This window comes from Suricata suricatta, chromosome 9, assembly GCF_006229205.1.
Source record: "Suricata suricatta isolate VVHF042 chromosome 9, meerkat_22Aug2017_6uvM2_HiC, whole genome shotgun sequence".
NCBI lineage: Eukaryota > Metazoa > Chordata > Mammalia > Carnivora > Herpestidae > Suricata > Suricata suricatta.
In genome coordinates, this window is record NC_043708.1 from 54,291,896 (window position 1) to 54,310,209 (window position 18,314).

The following is an 18,314-nucleotide window of genomic DNA, read 5'->3' on the forward strand; positions in this document are numbered from 1 at the left end:
GGCGCTGCAGCATGGAGGCGGCGGCGGCGGCGGGCGCGCGGCCGTGGGCCCGGCCCTCGCCGCAATGACGGGAACTCCCGCGCCTCTCAGACTCAGAGTCTGGCGAGACCCCCGCCGGGGCCACGCTTCCTCCCTCTGCCTCGCGCCCGCAAGCCGGGCTCACTCCGGACTGATTAACCCCGTGCTGGAGGAGAGGGTCCACGAGATGCTTGCAAATCCCCAGGCGAAGGAGGCGCGGGGGCGTTGCAGGGAGGGGGAGGGGAGAAGGCGGAAAAACTGGAAATAAAGGCGAACTTCTAGGGGCGTCCCCCAGCCTCTTGCTAAAGGGCAACTTGCGGACTACCTACAGCCCCACGGTTACCGGATGAAGGAAGGCCACCGGGTCAAGCTGCGACTGCTAACAGCAGTGGGAAAAGTCTTTAGCTATAACCGCCCAGGAAAATCTGAGACGGAAGGTTGCAGACTTGAGGTCTCTGTCACCTGCGACTGACATCCAGGGCCCCTTTAGTAGTAGGCGGTGGTTCTCTTACTGGTCAGATCAGAAAAGAAGCTGAAAGAACATTTATATTTGAGAATTAGCTCAGCATTAGACGTTACAAGTGCAAGCTGATCACATTTTAGTTTTGTCCAGGGCAGAAAGCAAGTCCAAAGTCGACATTAGCCAGGCCTGACCACTCAGGTCAGTGGGAAAGAGATCTGAAGCAGCACAAAGGTGGTGGGGAGAATGCTAGACGGGGTCCTGCCTCCGGGAGGGGTTCTGTAGCGCAGCATTTCTCGTGACTTTGCCACAACTCCTCGAGCTTCTCTTCCTAGACCCTCCACTCAGTCCCTCCAGTCTGGAAAAAGCTTCCTTCCGGGAAAACCCCAGTGAAATCAAGCTGTTCTTTCTATTGGAGCCAGGAAACCCTTCCACTTCCCTTTGACAGATTCTCCAGCACTTGGTCTTCAGCCCCAGGAGGCACCTCCTCTCTTAGCTCGGATCTTGGCTAGCCCTGACACGGGTCAAAACTCAAAGGGAACGAACTTAAAGGGAAGGGACGAGCTAGGGGGCTGAAGAAGAGGGAAGCAGGCTAATAAGGGCCTCTTCCTGGCCTACTTGGCAAAGCCACATGTTGGTGGGCCCCCTCGGATGGGCGCTCTGGAATTTTGCTACCCATGGGGCTTTCCCAGGCTTGAGCGTTGCCCTGCAGAGGCACGGAAGCACTCAGACAGAAGCACACCCACTGAGCTCACCCAAGCGCGTACACGTGCGCCCACGCACAGGCAGGACCCACACAGCCGCCCCTTTGCCGAAAGAAGCCAAAGGGTGGAGTGCTAGAGGTGCCGACAGCTCATCTCCTTGCTCCTCTCCGCTTCCCCCGCCCCCGGCTCCCGGTCCAGTCCAGGGTTTAGGAGCCCGGCAACCCTTGCCGCTGCTCAGTTCGGAAGGAGCGCGGCGCTGGGGCTGCAGGTGCTGCGGGGCCTCGTTCCTCCGGGTCCGCGACGGCGCCGGGTCCCGGGCTAGAGGGGCGGAGCGGGGGTAGGAGAACCGCTGACCCCACGCCTCGCCGGACGGTCGGAGTTTCCGGAGCTGGAGCATCAAACACACAGCAGGGGGCTGTGCGGCCACACCTCGCAAAGTGTCCCCCGGGGACGCCTCTACAGTCCAGGCGAGCCTGCACGAAAACCGTCCGTGCATCCGTCGTGCCTTTTTGTCCCCCGAAGTGAAAACACTGAGTGTCCGAGAAGTCTACGGCATGAACCTGCGGCGAACTGGGTCCGGGGACTCCCCGTGGAGCAGGGAGAGAGGGTGATGCCATCTCCGGTTCACTTTATAACTTGGCCACTTCTGGGACTTCACTGGAGGGCAGCGGAGTTGCGCCGGTACGGAGTAGAAGCAGCCGAGAGCGAGCACTTCCAAATACTTTAGGACGCAGGGGTGCCTCCTCCTTCCTTCAGGATCTTCCCATTTGCCACCCTTCCCTGCTGAGCTGATAAGTAAGGTTTGCGGTTCCTCCTGGGGACCCAAGTATAGAGAGATGGTGAATGAGAAATCCAAAGACCTTACATCGCTGGACCAAGTAACTTTTCTTTTTCGTTTTCTTTTTTTCCCCTTTCTCTCTCTCCCTCCCTCCCTCCCTCCCTTCTTTCCTTTCTTCCTTCCTTTTCTTTCTTTTTTCTTTCTTTCTCTCTTCCTCCCTCCCTTCCTCCCTCCTCTCCTCCCCCTCTGCCTCCCCCTCTTCCTCCCCCTCTTCCTGCCCCTTTTCCTCCCTCCCCTCTTCCCTCCCTTCCTTCCATCCTTCCTTTTCTAGTGTCAGGACAGAGGTGAGGAGGGGGCGTACTTAACCAGCTGTAAGGAGTCTAGAGTGGAGAACACAGCAAAGTTCAAATATCTTACTATGTGCTTTTAACAAAAAGTGTGTGTGTGTGTGTGTGTGTGTGTGTGTGTGTGTTTCTTTGCACAAGAATGGTGAGATCAACTTTTCCTTAAAGTGGAGTAATTTTGCAAGCCCTACCAAGCTCATAAAAACACCCTTTCTTCATTTAGTTTAGCTTTACTGTACATTATGCATTATATTTGAAAGTGCTTTCCTCTACTATCCCAGTTTTATCTCATTTCAAGAAAGCACTGGCTGGTAAAGCCTTGTAACTCTTACTGTCCACATACAATGTTTCTTCTTTCCCTCCTATGGAAGCTGATTAGAGTTTGAGCTTTGTTTTACATGGTTGTCAGTAGAAGGTGGCAAAACTTTCAAGGAGAGGCTAGGATACTCTTTCCCAAAGGATCTCAAAGTTAACAAAGGGTAATTTTATTTATTTCCTTCGAAGGAAAAAGGTTCTCTGAAAGCAAGAGAGATAGCAATTTCTGATTTGCCTGTATAGTTATTATACGCACTAACCAACTATTGTAATTGGTGAACTTTTAAGAGTCCAAACAAATTCCTTATAGAACAGAGTCCATTTAGACAGTAGCAACTAAAAAGAACTAAAATGTATTTCCATAAATAATTTAGTTTTTACTTTTCTCAGCATATCTGCCTACTTTCTTAATGTATCCCCAAATCCAATGTTTATGCCCAATCACTTTTAGAATCATGTCGAGCCCTTCTCTCCCAGGTTGTTTTGCTAATGATCATGGTCATAAATATCACAATTGTCTTCCCAGAGTAATCCACAACTTGAAAAGTCCTGTTTTGCCAGTTTCAGACAACGAATGGAAATGTGAATGTTTCTCAGTTTAAATAATAACAACTAAAAGTTGACATGAGTTTCTGGTTATATTATTATTTGGCATTTGAATTTCTTCTTAGGCAGTAAGATAGGCATGATTTACTGGAAATTTTTTGTTAACAGTTTCCTCCATGAATTTTCTGACTTCTGTGGATTGACGTGTTCGCGGTGTGTTGATAGACACTTTTAAAATCTTATTTAGGTTGGGAGTGTCTCCAATTTTAGTGATGAATCGCTATTATGAAGAGCTTTTAATTCTTTTTACTAACATAAAGTTCTCTCTAATTCAAGACTGGAAAATGGTGTGAAGAAACAACAGGGCAAGACAAGCTTCTGAAATGAATAACATTAAAAAATCAGTTAAAATAAGTGAAATCCAAGCATCAAGATTTAAAAAAAAATAACTGTCATAGTTGTGCCTTACATAGTTTTGAAATGTAAAAATAGATATGATTATCTTAGAAATATGTTTCTGATGTTGTACCTACCTATAAGTTCTAAGATATAAATTGTGTTGCCAGTTAGATTTTATGAAAAAATAAAAAGAAAAGAAAAGAGATTCAACTGAACTCTAAACAGAGTTGAAGACCCAGCATATTTTTTTCATAAGTAAACAGATAACAGATTTCTCTATTTTGGATTTTCATCTATTTTGGATTTTCCAAGAAAATCAGACTTATTTACTATTTAACATTCTTACTAGATACAGAAGATATTTTCCATTTATTTTTAAATAAAAATTTTTTCTTGATTTGTAATTTTTTTTACTTGTGTAAAATATCATTTACCTTTTCTCTTTTTAACCTTGATAGTTGATGATAAGGGTGTATTGTGTGATCGGGGTCTACCTCATGAAAGCTGGAACTTGCACTGAGACCCCAAAAAATTATTGGGCAAAAGTGGTCACTTCTTTTACTGAGAAAAGTCTTTATTGTAACTTGATTAATAAAACACAAATGTAATGATTTTTTAAGGTTATGTCAAAGGCAAGAACTTTTTGAGAGAGTTCAAAGAGAAGGGGTTATTTCAGAGATTGACATTGGTGGGAAGGCAAGGTAATTCTGAGGCAATATTGCAAGCAAGAAGTAGATATTATCCTTCATATCCATCCATCTGTTTTTCTTCCTTATTTGCTTCTATCCTGGTATCAATTCCCTGTTGTCTGGCGCTTCCATTTAGTTACCCAGAAGCCTCAAAGCACAGCATTCTACCTAGAAATATCTAATCCAGAAACAAATGGTACAATATGGTGACTTACTTTCCTCTTCTCATCAAGACCTCTATTTAGTTACATTATTAGATGGATCTAAATAAATTCTTTGTTTTTTTAAGTTTTTTTTAACAGACAAATTTTTTTGAGAGACAGAGAAAGACAGAGTACGAATGGGTGAGGGGCAGAGAGAGAGGGAGACACAGAATCCAAAGCAGGCTCCAGGCTCTGAGCTGTTAGTACAGAGCCCAATGTGGGGCTTGAACTCATGGACCAGGAGATCATGATCTGAACGGAAGTCTGACGCTTAACGGACTGAGCCACCCGGGCACCCTGGATCTAATTAAATTCTTAAGAAAACAATCACAGCATGCTAATTCAAACTGAAGTGTCAATGACTAGTTGTTTACCCACTTCAAAAATATGAAGCAACTTGATATCTAAAAAGTAGAATTTCTGGTAAAGTGTGTCACATCTCCAGGAAACAAAGGCACCAGAGTCATTCTTAAAATTGCATATGTTAAGTAGGGTACTAGTTTTTCTATATTATTTTTTTTAATTTTGAAAATGCTAGTTTTTAATCTTGGAAGAAACATTTTGAAAGTCTTATATTTGTAGATCCAGATAGTATTTCATGAACACTCCCACTTGATTTTTTTTAAAGTAAGCTCTGCCCAATGTGGGGCTTCAACTCATGACCCCTGAGATAAACAATCTCATGCTCTACCCACTAAGCCAGCCAAGTGTCCCACCACCTGATCTTGTCATTCCATTTTAAAGTGAAGCCAGGCATTACATAATTGTCTTAAAAACAAAGTATCTTAAAAAGTTGCATTATTATTGTGACTTGATTTGTGAGTACTGGGAGGCACACCACGTCACATCAGATGGAACTGAGAGCTGTTGAGTCTGTGGACTTAACTTCTTAAAACTGTGTATATCACTCTCAGTTCTCAAAAGAAACCTGATAACAAACCAGAGAAGAAAGCTTTCGCTTTTATGCTTTAGTGTTTTACAGAGTCTGTTTCTTAAGGTTTATTTTTCTTCAAAATCTGCCCCTGAATTTCAGTCAGGTGGCCACAAGTCGGCAGTAATGTGACACACTCATGTGGTTGAAACCAGGGGGTTTGGCTTTCTTCTTACAAGCCACCACAGATTTAGAATTGAGAACTGTTTTCTAACTATTTTATGAAGGATGCATTTTCATTAAGATAAATAATGTTGGATAAGGTTTTCATGTAGATGAAAACAGAGACATATTTTAGAACAATTACTTGTTAACATAAATTCCTAAAGCATGATTAGGTAGTTTCCTCCTAATCTCTTCACCAGTTCCCTTCTCCTTTAGTTATGATCTCTTTAGGAAATTGAGTTACTTCTCATTACCCTACTCATGTTTAACCTCCTACTCCTTTGGGTCCTTTCACTGACCGCACATTCTTAGCTACCTTGGTAGTAAAGTTCTCTTGGATTTAATTTCTCTTTTGTAGTGCCAGTGATTTCTGTAATGAACAAATCCTTTTGTGATTGTTTACCATAAAACATTTTCTCCATAGAATGTCATTTTTCTGCATGCAGTGCTTTCATTTCATTGTCTTAGGCAGTGTCCAGCATTAGGCACTGGGGAAAGAATAACCACAATTCTTTTGGTCTCTGTTCCCCCCATAGCATGCACCACCTCATGAAGATTATAAGTCAACAATATGGCCTTGCTTTATTTTATAACGATGATTTGCTATTAAGCCCAAATCTTCTTTGTTTAGACCTCTGCAAGCCACCTTTACTGACTCCAATTATAGCTTCATTATTGCTGTTATTTCTAGTTTGTTTTTTTCTTAAATTTACTCAAACCGTATTCAAAGGTAGCCTGTAAAATATCCAGACACAATCTTTTACCAAAGTACAAGGTACAACACAGTGTATTCAATAAAATGTTGGAATGTAACATGTCTGGATTTTAATCTTGGTTCTGAAATTTACTGCATTACTTGTGGAAATCATTTCACTCTAGCCTGAGTGTTTGACTCTTCTGTGCCTAAGATAAAAATAAGAATACTCATGTTTGGAGTTGGTTACGTGATCGTAATGATTTTGTCACTTTAAACTACCCAGTAGAAGCAAGTACTCCATACATATCACTTCTGTTCTTTGTCTTTAGTCTAAAATTGTGTAATGAATAACCAATTTTACTGAAAGTGTATTATAAACTATCTAGTTTCTTAAAATAATCTATTTGTAATCAATAACATTTGTTATAAAAGTGAGATTAAGACCCTCTAGAAGATGCCTAAAGCATTCTATTAATATTTTTATTTTCCTTCATATTAAATATTCTGTAATTGTGGTGACACATTGTTGAACAAAATCTTGAATACTCAAGTTGCTCTCTTCAGATACTATTCACCCTCAATATGTATCTTAAAAGTTAACACCTTTCTCTTTAAGAGAGGTACTCTTGCAAGAATATAATCAAAGAAGCTTACTTCACATTTATGCAGCTTAACCCTGGCTCTCAGACTAGTGACTATATATACAATGTCTCTTGGCCGTTACTTGGGTTGTTATAATGAAGAAGTATGTTGAGAATATGAAAAGTTGAACAATATGAAAATAAAAGCCAAAGAATTATTAAGTACATATTTTAAGTTATTTGCCTCTGATTTATTAAAATCCTTATTAACATTTATAGTTGTAGAAAATATAATTCTTTTTAAACACTTTATCTTTTTAATATGTTATATTGCTATGCGATAGTATTTTCCTAGCTTCTCTGAAGTGAATTTGTATCTTGGCAACATTGATTTAACTATTATCCATCTGTTGTATCTTTTGTTTCTGCTTGAACATGCCAAAACCATAAAATATTCTTGTTTTGTGTTAGATTGACGTGGTTTAACCTTTTGATAATATAAAATTGCCTACTCAAAAGAACCTTTTGAAACCAAAAACTGCATTATCGAATAATTAACATAACTTACTGATTATGGAAATATAGTAGGTATTTTATGTTGTTTCATTAGCAACAGCATTCAGAAACTAAGAAAAAGTTAGGGGGGAAATCATTGTGAAAAATTATATGATATTGCAACCTTTCTATATGTTTTTCAAACATGTCGTCAACAGTAACTATAGTTAGTGTTTATAATTTTATAAATTTGAGACTTGCTGCTGTAAGGATGCAGGTCTGATTCAAGTTTCCCCTCTGACCTTGAAGGCCAGCTAACACCATTAACATTTCTGGGGGCGGGCCTAAAGATGGAGGTTAAGACTAGTCACGCCCTACCTGAGGGTTCTGGGTCCACTCTGTGATTGGTTAAAGCTACTGTCAATGATGTGATGCTATATTGATTGGACCCCTGTACCTGTGTCACAATTTCCTGTAACTCCCCCTTCCCAAACTCATAAAAGGCCCTGCCCCCATGTTCGGGCTCGCTCCACTTGGATCCAGTGTGTTGTTGAAGTCTGTGAGCCCGAGTTCAGGCTGGTCGGGCCTAAATTCGTAATAGAGTCCTTTGCTTTTGCATGCATGATTCGGCCTCCCTGGTGGTCTCTGGTTTTTGGGGGCGACATTAAAATCTGGGTACAACACTACATTTTATGGTGGAAATTTTTTAAGACTCTTGATTTCTGTAATATTGATAATGTAACCAAAAATGTAAATACATTGGCATTGAATTCATTCATTTTTTCACTCATTTTCATACATATTATGCTTCAAGAATAGGTCCTTCCTCTTCTTGATTCCACTGACTAAGAGGTGTTACTGTTCTCTAGTTTCCATTCATACTAAAAGGGACAATTTGTCTTGGGGGGAAGAAAAGAATGGGAAACAAAGAATGTGGGCAAATTGCAAAGTTAATAATTACTTAGAACTATAAAAACAATTCCTTATATATTGTCTAGGTGTGCTTTTTCCTTCACTTCGTACATTAATTCTCTATTTTCAAAAATATTTTCATACTATTCCACTGAGATGTTTGTTTTATATACTTTTAATAAGATAGAGATAAATGGACGACCCATCTGCATGAAAGATCTGTAGAACACCTTAAAGATTTAGTAGAAAGTTTGAAACATAGTTGTTTTGTTGTTTTGTTGAGAGAGAGAGATAGAGACAGAGAAAGACCAAGCAGAGAAGGGGCAGAGAGAGGGAGACACAGAATCTGAAGCAGGTTCGAAGCTCCAAGTTGTCAGCAGCACAGAGCCCAATGTGGGGTACAAACCCACAAACCATGAGATCTTGACCTGAGCCGAAGTCGGATGCTTACCCGACTGAGCCACCCAGGCACCTCTGAAATGTAGTTTTAAATCTGAACTTTGTCTTAAATGTGAAAATGCTCATAATGCAAAAAATAAAATATATTTTTTATTAATTTTGAAAGATGGACATTTGTTTGATGCAGTGAACTAGAATAACACTGTTTCTTTTTCTAGTGACCTCATCTTGGAAATTTTGATTGGATTTAGTAGTACTACATTTACTCATTCATTTAGAAAATTGGCAGTGAGGTATGAGATGGATTCCTTGACCGCCTGAACTCATTTCTGCCTATTGTGTTCTGTCTTTACACTAAGCAGCTAGCTTCCCCTTCCTGATTTTGTTATTTAATCACTTCTGGTTTCTCCTTAGCAAGAGAATACCCTTTTATAGGTGAAATGCATGCCTGTTTTCCAACACCAAGCAACACAGGAATGATTCTGCTTGTAATTAGAAAAACTTCTTTGAATAGTTATAAAAGAGTCTTCTAGAAAATTTTGCAGATAATGCCCCACGTGGAACTTACACTGAAACAACAGCATGTGTAGAATGGCCATACTTAGCCTACTTTCTGTAAATGTTAAAGCATTTTTCTTTGTAAAATATGCAAAGTAAATTTTACCCTAATAGAGCAAATGTCCAGTTCAAGTGGCAACTACGCTTTGCACGCTAATTTTATTTTCCTTGAAACATTTTTTTTCTGTTTTATGAAATATACAAACACACAGTTACCTTTTTGGACGGTATGTTGCTTTGACTTTTAGGTAGGCAATCTCTCCCACTGTGGTTCATTTACTATTTTTTGCCTTAGTACAATGTATCTGTGCCACAGCTTGCACTAGGAAGCAAATGCTGAAACAGAAAGGCAACAGGAATGAATAGTCCAAGGGAGTAAACCCTGGATTCGAACAAAGTCGAATTTTGGAAAAGAAAGTGAGCATTATCCACCATATACCCAAGTGTGTTTGTAGCTTCAGCTCTGATCCAGTCAGCAAATGTAGTGTTTCACATTCTCTGTAGATTACATTCACACACACAAGGTGATAACTATTTTAAAAATGTAATGAATGCAGACTCCATTAATTTTTGTCTGTTGTATTTTCAAATTTAACATTTATTCCTATATCTCATAAATGCTGCAGTAAGACGATATGAATATGCATAAGATAATGTGCCAGGCTTTTCTTCTTAAAAATTTAGTTTGTGATTTCAAACAACTCAATTTCTCCTTTGTTATTTTAATCTTAGATTTTATATGCATATATATATGCCTTACATAGAGCAAATTGTTCAATACAGGGAAAACACTTATTTTTTTAAAGTACTTTGTTTTACTTTTTCTAAGCCAGCAACTGGCTCATGGGTAAAACAGAATACCTGACTTTAAGAAACTGCAGCCCAGGAAAATAAGTTTTTTATATTTAGCAGTCATGATGAAAAGCAAATGACACTTTGTTCCATCTTCTGTTTCTGGTAGTGTTTGTGTTTCAGGAGTTAACAGCAATCCATCAGTGGGTACCTCCAAATAAATAAGAACTTTTTCTGCCTAATCTGGGATTTTATTGTACTATATCTTTGATTTACTCAAAATTAAAATCAGATAATTGACATTTACATTAATTCCATAGATAGCCCCTATACTTTTTTTTAATGTTTTATTTATTTTTTTTATTTTTGATACAGAGAGAGACAGAGCACGAGAGGGGGAGGGGCAGAGAGAGAAGCAGACACAGAACCAGAAGCAGGCTCCAGGCTCTGAGCTAGCTGTCAGCACAGAGCCTGATGCGGGGCTCCAACCCACGAATGTGAGATCTGACCTGAGCCGAAGTCGGACGCTCAACTGACTGAGCCACCCATTAACTTAAATAAGATGCGATGTATGAGTAAAACGTAAATAGGGAGTTTGTTAGACTAAAATGATTCTGATGTCTTGGTAGCCTCCACAAGCAAATCAAAACCTAAACCAGAGTCAATGTACTTTATATGAGAAAATGAAACTGGCCAACTAGGCTCTTCCAAATAAGGCAACTGCCTAAACTATGGCCAATCCAGTAATTCCCTTGCTTTGTTCCATATCTTCTCTATGCCCACCTCCCTACCATGCCAAGGGGTACCTAGGTGGCTCAGTGGGTTAAGCATCAACTCTTGATCTCCTCTCAGGTCATGATCTCACAGGTTTGTGAGTTCAAGCTTCACATTGTGCTGTGCGCTGATGGCACAGAGACTGCTTGGGATTCTGTCCCTTCTTCTATCTGCCCCTCCCCTGCTTGTGCACTCCCTTTCTGTCCCCCTCCCCTCAAAATAAGTAAATTAAGTAATTAATTTAAAAAGACAAATTCTCTCTGAGCTTCTCTAACCACCTTTGGTTAGGTGTTACCCAATTTGAATCAATGTGTGTTCAAATAAACAAAATTTTTAATGTGTCTCAGTGTATCTCTTAGCATGAGCTCCTTGACATTTAAAAGGGGGTTGGTATGAACTATAATAATTCTAAAGTTGTCCTTTATCTTGGAGAGAAAGTGAAAAAGATTATGGATTAATACATATACCAGTGGTTAATCATTAGGAGCCAGGAAATCTAGATCTACTTTAGATTAACTAGTAACTTCCTGAGTTTACTCATATTATAGTAAATAAACAAATGCTATGTAAATATTGGTACACTGTTCTTTATCAACAATAACCTCATATTCTGGAAAGAAGGAAAAGCATTTAAATGAAAGAGAGTAGATAAATGTGTATGTGCATGTATTCTAAAGAAAGAAATAGGGGCACCTCAGTGGCTCAGTCGGTTAAGCGTCTGACTCCTGCTTTCCGCTCTGTTTGTGGTTTCGAGCCCCACATTGGGCTCTGCACTGCCCGTGTGGAGCTTGCTTGGGGTTCTCTCTCTCTCCCTCTCTCTCTGTCCCTTCCCTGCTTGCTCTCTCTTTCTCTCTCTCAAAACAAATAAGTAAACTTAAAAAAAAAGAATTGTGGAAAGATTAGTCCTGCAATAGTGTAGAAGATAAAGGAACTGTAGACAAAAACACTCTGAAGAGTTACAGTAGTTAAGAAAGAGGGTATGGCTATGGATTGGAGGAAGAGGATTAGATTCAAGAGTAGATAAAAAGTTGGTATCCATATGGCTTAACTGCTAATGTGATCACTGTAAAGGAGTAAATTAGGTTGATACCCAGACATCACTATTTGAATTTATAGGTTCTATACAAAACTATCTAGTATCCAAGAAAAAGATGTACAGAACTTAAAAGTTGTGAGAAAACAGGGGAGCTGGATTCTCAGGAGGTATCTAGATCTATAAATTGAGTTCAGAGTAGTCATCTGGAATGGAGATTGTCATTAATTTGTAGGTGACAAAATGCATGAGTGAGAACATCTGAGTAAAATGGACCCCAGAAGTACAAAATAGCCAAGGAAGTGATAAAAAAAAAAAAAGAGATGGAAATAAGTTGGAAAAGAATGTATCTTAATAGGGAGATGGAGCAAATGATATCAGGGAAAGCAAAGACAAAAACATTTCAAGAAATGGGTCGGAGAACAGTGTCAAGTGTTGCAGAGAGATTGGTAATATAAAGAGTGAAATGAGGGAAGATTTAATGGGCATCATTAGTGATGTTAGCCAGACCAGTGGCAGTGGAATAATGTATGAGCATAGCCCCATTTTGCAGTGGGCCAAAAAGAAAATGAGAAATAAGAAATCTAAAAAAGTATGTATCGTGCATTCAAATGAAAAGACTTAAGTGAAGATAGAAGGTGTTGAAGCATCTAAGAAGTCATATCTCATTAAGAAATAAAGCATAAAATATGGAAAAGAGTTAATAATTGCTGGAGCACAGTATCCAAGGAATTAGTATAAGATCTATTCACAGGGGATTAGCTCCTGGCAGAAAATACTTCTTTCAGGAAGCTTGGCAGAAGCTGGTTCCTATTGTCTTGTCTAAGATCCTCCAGAAATACTTCACTTTACCGTTGCATCCACTGTCTTACTGGTATTTTTTTTTAATTGAATAGAGGATAATGGCATGTGGGAAGAAATATTTAAATATCTGTCTTTTGAGGTGTAGAGGTTCTGTGATAGATGTATTATTATGAAAAAGTTGTGCAAAGATGTATTATTATGAAAATCTGCGAAGAACCAGTAGCTGACTAATATGTTTAAAAACCTAATCAAAGACAACATAAAAAATGTAATTTAAAACAAACAAAAAAGATGACAAGACAGTTTAAAGACACCTTTGTTTTTTTATCAACAATTATCACAAATTTTACCAGAATTCATATAGGTACAAAGTTTTCTTCTAACAGCACACACGAGTACTTTGGTTTTCCAAAGATAAATACTTTATGAGAAAACAATAATATTATGGGAGAATTGTTTTATAACTTAGGAAACAATAAATTCAGAATAGATGTTTGAGTTACTGAATTTCAGAAAATATGCAATTTTCTTTTAGAAAAACTAGTAGGCCAACTAGTGACAAATCTGTTAGAGGCCGTCATCAAAAGGACATAACGAGTGATTGACCCAGGCATTCGGAGGCTCCTCCCCCACTCCACTGACCGTGGAATGTCCGTTTTGCTCACTGTTTCTACACTGCAAGTCACTTCCAAGGAAGCAGCCTTAGAGAACAGTGTGTGACAAGACCATCTGAACTGTATATGTGACTGACCCCAGTTAAAGCCTCTGTATCAATGTTTAAGACCTTAGCAAAGGTGGGAAAGTTTATTAATTAGGCAACAGCTCAACGAGTGTTTCAAAGATTTGAGTACTTTGTCAGTGTGAGGGTAGGTAGACTTGATAAAGTCAGTATGAAAAAGACCTGTACCTTTAGGGCAGTAATTAGCATAGTATGATCCCTGGACCATTATCTTCTTAGAAATGCAAATTCTCAGATGTACTGCTGATCGACTGAAACAGAAACTCTGGATTGGGGCCTAGGACTCTTAACAAACCTCCAGGTGATTCTGTGCTTCCTATACTTTGAAAACCAATGTTGTTAAAGTTAATACTTACCTATAATAAATTTTAAAGGGGCCAACTGTTGCAAAACAGATATTCCAATTTTACATTAATATTATTTACTATTAAAACAATTTTTATCAATTCTGTTTAAATGATAAAACATTTTATTTAAATACCAAAGTTCATTGATTACTATATATTTGAATGAAAATGTACAAGAAAAGCACTTTAATAAACTTGCATTTTATTAAGATTTAGCTTAATTCTCTTTTGTTTTTCTATCCCCTCTATTCTAGTTGAACTTGTGCTTTTAGGGGCGCCTGGGTGGCTCAGTGGGTGGCTCAGTGGGTTAAGCATCCAGCTTCGGCTCAGGTCATGATCTCATGATTTGTGGGTTCGATTCCCGCGTCGGGCTCTGTGCTGACAGTTAGCTTGGAGCCTAGAGCCTGCTTTGAATTCTGTATCTCCCTCTCTCTGACCCCCCCCTTGCTCGCACTGTCTCTCTGTCTCTCAAAAATAAATTAAAAAAACATTAAAAAAATAAAAAAAAGAACTTGTGCTTTTAGTTTAAATTATTTTTTTAAGAAAAATGCTTAAAGTATGTAGACAGTTCTAATACTCTGTATTTATTGACAAATGAATATTTGAATCAAAAATAAAATTGTAGTTTTAAGGTAAGTACGTTGATTTAAAATTTTCTTCCAACTAATTTCACAAGATTGCATAATCTATGGAATCAATTGTGAATGTCAATATTTAATTTTATGGAAGATGCCAAATCTTGGATTTTGAGGTTAGAGCTCATGTATTAGATAATGGTGTTCATTTACCAAGCACAGTTCTGTAACAATGTGAACATTATGAGTACAAAAACAAAAATAGAAGTTCTAGATTTCTGTACACGTATCACAGAGCCAGAGAATTACCAGTAGGAGAAATCTCAGCAGTTTGGACAATGTTGCACAGATTGCACAGCCAAAAAGGAAATTTGATGCTGGAAGGTATTTTATAGGTTTAAAATTGCTACTGGCTGTAGTACCCTGGTAAATGTTTAACCACCTACTTGGCAGGAGGGTATAGGGAAGGGAAAGGGGGATGTTTTGATATACAACCAATTGGTTTGCCAATCTCCATAGTTTAAATGATCCAACCTTGGGAGATTTCAATCTGCTATATGAGGTCAGTGAACAAGATTTGGGAAGAGATGCACAAAATTGACTGCAGCTAGCCAGTGCGCTGGTCCCAGACCGTAAGTGGCTACAGGGTTCTAGAAGTGTCCTCACATGGCTCCATTATTAAACATTCAATAGATTTGGCCAACATATTCTCTGCCAAATGCTCTCAAATCTGGGTGGTGGTGATTTTTCCCAAATGGAACCTTGTCTCTCATGTAATATTAAAAGATAATTTCAGGGGCCCCTGGGTGGCTCAGTCGGTTAAGCGTCTGGCTTTGGTTCAGGTCATGATCTCATGGTTCATGGGTTCGAGCCCTGCATCAGGCTCTGTACTGACAGCTCAGAGCCTGGAGCCCGCTTCAGATTCTGTCTCCCTCTCTCTCTGCCCCTCCCCTACTTATTCTCTGTCTCTATGAAGATGCAATTTTTCAAGAATTTCAGAAAAAATCCTTTCACCCGAGTTGTCCCAAATAAGTAAGTTTTAGGATTTTTAATTGAATTACTTGTGTAATCATTATTAAGGAGATCTGAAGGAATTTGCTTAGTATTTTCATTAGCTATTTTGCAAGACTGAAAATGCTTAATATTTGTTTGAGTATTGAGTCAAACTAACTTGGAGAGATAATTACTGAATAAGTGATTAAGTGATCAAAATATAAGAAAAAAAGATTATGAGTAAGGATATAATTTTTAAAGTATACACTCAAATAAATGGAAATTTTATTTTCTTAGAACATTTTAAAAAGCATATGATATCCATGGTATTTGTTTATCTTTAAAAGATAAATTTTAAATATCCTAATCTCTGGGATATTTGCAGTTTCCTTAGAGTTTTATGTTCTGAGAAGATCATGTAGAAATAATGGGTCCTTTAGGGATGGGTACATCAGTGATAAGTTTTATCTTCCTTACAAGAGTTAGGGAAAGAAGATAGAATTAAAAAAATAAAATATGGGCACTGTTAATGTTATTTATCAAAAGAATTCGAGTTTATATTCTTTAGTCTGTAAGATGGGGGAGCTATTGCATTATACAAGGTACCGGCCACTTCTGTTCCTCTGAGCATTTTTCTTTGATTAAAACCATTTGTAGTAAATGATGACCCAAGCCTTTGTAAATGACATTTTAACTGCGGTTATGGTCTAATGAAATTGTATTTTTAAAGGGATTTTAATTATCAGAACTATAAAATATTTGCTTACTAGTAATATACTTAAAATGAGGTATCAATTCTTTTTATAACTCCACTACATATTGGTTATTATTCCACTTTTGGACTAAGCTTTTGAGGCATTACATGGCAGGGTTTGTCTATCTGAATAGCATGAAATTACCTTTCCTAAAAAACAAATACTCTGTTGTTTAGTTATGCTTCTTAAAATCCTGATAGGTCTGGCAAGCCTCTTAATCCTTGTTAAGGGTAAGAAGGAGAGATATGCATTACAAACTTAACCTTGAATGAATCCAAGTCCAAGAAACAGAAGTAGAATATCTTAAAATTTTAATCCTACAATATAAGTGTTGAGAGAAAAAAGTATGAACACCGCATAAATTATAACTTAAAGTCTTGCTAAACTAGGTTGAGAATGTGTTCATGAGCAGCCAGTAACATGGTACCTTTATATCATAGAATTCTTGTTACAGAAAGAATTTCCGTGATGCTCCAGGCCCTTAACATTAGCTCATGTTGCTCATATGGGAAAACTGTGACAAGGAAAGGCTCTTTGCAGTGTGTGGTTTCTTTTCTTTTGCCTTATCTTGGTATTAATAGAAAGCCTTGAAGTAAGAAAAGTGTATTGCCAGCCCTGTTCTGTAGATTAAAAAACTTAAACTTTTTAAAAAGTTTATTTATTTTTGAGAGAGAGAGAGAGAGAGAGAGAGAGAGAGAGAGAGAGAGGAATAGAGTGTGAGCAGAGGAGGAGCAGAGACAGAGACACAGAATCTGAAGCAGGCCCCAGACTCTGAGCTGTGAGCACAGACTCCAACTGGGAGCTCCAAGTCACCGGCAGTGAGATCATGACCTGAGCCAAAGTGGGTCGCTCACCCAACTGAGTCACCCAGGTGCCCCAAGTTGTTGTTATTTTTTTAAAGATACCCAGCTAAAGATCAGCAATCAGACTGCTCTATGAATGTCAATATTTTCATCTTTATTCAATAATTATGGGGGAAAATACTTGCCTATGTAAACTAAGGTCTGGCATAGAAAATGAATGGAAGTAACGTGTTGCTATGAAATGTTATAAAACTTAATTTTTGGTGTCTCACAGCCACGATAAGTGGCTGAGCATCATGTATATCTTTATGTGTAATTTATTTATGTTTGTAAGTGTTCTAACTGCAACTGTAAATACACAGGAGAAAAAGGTGAGTGGCCGATGCTTGAATACAGGCTCACTCTCTTTCCTTGATGTCCAGTCTATAATGCCCAATGATGATCTATTTGGACTGGTGCATGGTGAAAGACGGGAACACATATTCATTTAAGATTCACAAGGTTTTAATTTACAATTATACTTAATCCAACTCTGTTTGAAAAGGAATAAGTGCTTTCTGTTGTTAACCTTGACTTTAAAACATCATTACCAATTAATGCAAAGAAAGCTACTGAAAGTAATTTTAGAAATAAAAACCTTAATACTCATCATAAAATATGTGTGATACTAGATGTATTACTATATAAGTAATTCAAGCTTACTTGTAGGACCGTTGCCTCTATAAGTTATTAATATAATTTTCCATTAACCAGATACTAAATCACCCTTCTAATAATGTTCCTGGATGATTTGACCTGTCGATAAAATATTAGAATTGGCCTGTAGTTGTATTGTTTTACTTTGTGCGTGTGTGAGAGAGAGAGAAAGAATAGTAACTGTTGACAATTTTCAAAGTCCAAAATACACAGTATAGGATAATGATTATCATCAGAATTTAAGAATCAAATCTCAAGTGTTTTTTCTGTGTCGACCACATTTTAGCTGTGGGCAAGCTGTTTAACCTGAATTTCTTCACCTATAAAATGTAGATGACAAGAGCCACTGCCGACAGTTAGTAGAATGATGAAATGAAGTAATAGTTGTGGAGCATGTAGAAGAGTGCCTAGCGTAAAATAAGTGCATAATGTAAAAGTATATTCAAACATTTGATACTAAGACCTCAAATATGTATGGTTTTGCTTGATGTTGTTTTCATTAAAACAGACTTTAGTAAATTATAAATTTATCCTAAGTCCATAAATTAATGCTTTAGTCAGAAAGGTTTCTGACCCAACTATAACTATAAATTTATTATATATGTGAGAGAACCATAATTTTCATTTTTTCATAAAATTACAAAAAGTCATTTTTGGAGTCTTTAAAAGCATTACTTTTTGTTTAAGATTAACCTTGTAATTTTTCAAATCAGCAAGAAAGTGCTTTTAAAATTTCAGACTTTGGGGGCACCTGGGTGGCTCAGTCAAGCATCAGACTCTTGATTTCAGCTAGGGTCTTGATCTTATGC